General features: G+C 39.3%; 1 non-coding gene across 1 annotated transcript; it reads right to left on the reverse strand.

Annotated features, from left to right (window-relative positions):
* Positions 1-456: 456 nt before the first annotated feature.
* On the reverse strand, positions 457-563 carry LOC132642994 (small nucleolar RNA R71). The gene has a single exon (XR_009583458.1). It is a non-coding gene; the product is annotated as a small nucleolar RNA R71 (small nucleolar RNA).
* Positions 564-3450: the final 2887 nt, after the last annotated feature.

Raw genomic sequence — 3450 nt, forward strand, 5'->3', positions numbered from 1 at the left:
GTAAACCAGGTGAACATGAATCAGAATCAGCAAAACCAATGTGTTGGTAACCAGGGGAATCGATTGAATAATCAGGCGAATGAATCAGATGAAAAAAATGTCTTCGCTGATCTTATTCCAGAGGAGGACTATGCATCTTCTATTGTTCATCCTCGATGTGGAGCTACAAATGTAAAAATCGACTCCTCTCTATACCAGTTGTTGAAGCTTGAGGGATACTTTCGGAACTCTACCGAGAATGACCCTCAACGTCATTTGCAGAATTTCATGGTTGTGTGTGCTAATCACATCCAAAACAACGTTTCACAAGATGCTATTCGGTTGAGGTTATTCAAATATTCCTTAGCCGGAGATGCAAGAGCATCGTTTGAGAAGCTGCCTCAGAATTCTATTACTACATGGGTAGAGGTAGTACCAGTCTTTCTCATGAAATGGTACCCTCCTAGCAAGCAGGCTGAGATTAGAGACAAGATTTATGAATTTAAGCAACGACCGGGGGAATAGCTATATGAAGCTTGGGAGAGATTCAAAGAGTACTTGCAAAAGATTCTGAATCATGGTTTTCCGGAGAACATAGTAATGGAGAAGTTCTACCGAGGGATAGATCCAGTGACGCAGTCAGTTGCTAACAATGTAGCTGATAGCTGTTTCATAAATAATCTTACCGACGGGTGACCAACATGCTTGACAGGCTGACTGCTCACAATCAGGGTTGGCACTCAAACAATGCTGATGTTGTGCCTTACGGTAGTGCTATGATCAGAATATGGTAAAGGAGAATCTAGATACCCAGCAAACATTGGATGAGGTGGCAACAAATATTTCCTTGCTAACAAAGATGTTACACCCCGTATCTTCGAAGAAACACTTATCAAATTTGAAACATAAGTAAGTTGAGTTACGACTAAGTAAAACCACTTTGGAATATAAGGAGCAAGCAATATTAAGTATATTTAATGGGTGAAGGACGTATATAAGGTATACCGTAAGGTTTTATAAGAAAATGAGTGGAAAAAAAGGAGTAGTACGACTTTGGAGAAAGGATGGGTAATGTCTTGTGTAAATATTTTGGTCCAACTTGGGGGACGAATATATCTTAGCATATGAAGTGTTTTAAGGTGTTTCAAAATCTTAAAATGAAGTTCGTCGAGTCTAGTTTTCAACGCAACAAACCGCTTGTCGATAGGATATCGGAATAGAGAATTATGGACGTTACAAATTCAGCTGACAGAGTAGAAATGCGTACTACAGTATTGGTACAGTAACCGACCTGCTACAGTACTGATACAGTAAAATGCTGTAGTAACCCGACCCGAATTTGACCCCTATAAAAAGGGTAATAACCCCCTTTTTTCACCAGATTTCAGCCCAGAAAGTTCCAAAAATTATAAGAGAGGGAGTGAGGGAGTCAAAAGAGAGCAATTTTCAACTAGCGGAGTAGTGATTTAGGTCCGGGTAATGCATGGTTGTGACTCTAGTATTGTTTTGCGGTGACTTTTAGCGTGGATATTGAGGATATTTTTGTCTTAACAAGAAAAAGGTATGAATCTTTCTCTTTTGGTATTATCTAAGGCTTATTCTCGGAGACAAAGTCGTTAAATAGTTATGTAGTAAGTTGGTTAGTTATGGAAGTTGAAAAAACTAGCGTGTGGGCTATTTTCTGATATATGTTGGTGTTGGAAATGATATTCTTGATGTTGGTATTGTCGTTGTTGTTGTTGGTTGTTGGATTGTGATTTCGGGCTAGGCATATAAACAGGGTAGGTGCTGCCTGAATTTCGACAGATTCTAATTGGAAATAAATTGAAGGCTTAAAATAAGCGTATGACATTGAGCCTGATAATAGTATGAATGGTTTATATGTAGATTTACGAGCTTGGAAGGATAAATGTTGAACGACTAAGGCGACCGAAAGGTATGTTACGGCTCGTCCCTTTCTTTCAAAGGCATGATTCTTATGGTATGATTCCATAACTGTTTCCATAACCTCCTTGATTTCAAAAGCTAGAAGTTTATGACTCTTAAAGCTTCTTATGATGCTAAAAATGAGAATGTTTTTTTGAGGATTACGTTGAGGATGATTTTATGCTTAAAGGTCTCAAATATGATTTCAACGATGATGTAAAAATGTTAAGCTATTTCATGATTTACTCGATTAATTTCATTATTATTGATCTCACCTTATAAATTGTTCCTTCAAGGTGGGATAGAGCCATAGTTTTTATTTGAACTCCTATGCATGCCATGATTATAATATATGTATATAGCTATTTTGTGACATTACAAAGTTCTATTAGTTCATTTTGATTATGCACTACACTCATTTTCATTCTTCATGCATATATAAAGCATAGTTGACAGGGGGTGACGCTGTGACCTTTGTTGTATATATATAAGGCACAGTTGAAAGGGGGTGACGCTGTGACCTTTGTTGCATGTATATATGGCACAGTTGACAGGGGGTGATGCTGTGGCCTTTGTTGTGATGTGTATATGTATGGCACAGTTGACAGGGGGTGACGCTGTGGCCTTTGTTGTGATATGTATATGTATGGCACAGTTGACATGGGGTGATGCTGTGGCCTTTGTTGTGATGTGTATATGTATGGAACAGTTGACCGGGAGTGACGCTGTGGCCTTTGTTTTGGCGTGTATATATATGGCACAGCTGACAGGGGGTGACGCTGTGGCCCTTATTGTGATATTTCTATGGATATACGTATTTCTTTGATATAGCTATACTGATGCATTTATTTTGCCCATTCATTGACATGTCTCAAATGTTTTGTAGGATTTTATGTACATGTTGATTTCATGCCTTACATACTCAGTACACTATTCGTACTGACCCCCTTTCTTCGGGGACTGCGTTTTATGCCCGCAGGTACAAACACTCAGTTCGGTGATCCTCCGGTTTAGGACTTCAGCTCAGCTGCTTGGAGAGCTCTAGTGTTCCGGAGCTCGAGTCGTTTTGGTACAGATCCTTTGACATAGGCTGTTTTATACTCTTAAGAGGTTTGTAGACATATGTGGGTTACGTATATACGGTTTGATCAACTATGTATATGTAGTTCTTTTTGGATATTCCGTGCATAGGGGCAACCTTATCGACTTGCATATTTTGTTATGTTTGGTTAGCTATGGCTTCTCAAGAGACATGTTCTTTTTGATGTATAATATGATGAGTTTACAGCGTTCTTTTACAGATTGCCATATTGTTTCCAGTTTTGGTCTGATCATATCGAGCAGGTTCGTATACGGTTGTCCAGTTCGGGCACTGGTCATGGCCCATCGGTTTGGGTCGTGACAAAAGTGGTATCAAAGCAGTTCATCCTAGGGATTGTCTACAGACTGTGTCCGGTAGAGTCCTGTTTATAGGTGTGAAGCCGACCACACTTATAAACAGGAGGCTGCAGGGCATTTAGGAATCATTGACCTTTCTTTCTATCT

This window comes from Lycium barbarum, chromosome 5, assembly GCF_019175385.1.
Source record: "Lycium barbarum isolate Lr01 chromosome 5, ASM1917538v2, whole genome shotgun sequence".
NCBI classification, from domain to species: domain Eukaryota; kingdom Viridiplantae; phylum Streptophyta; class Magnoliopsida; order Solanales; family Solanaceae; genus Lycium; species Lycium barbarum.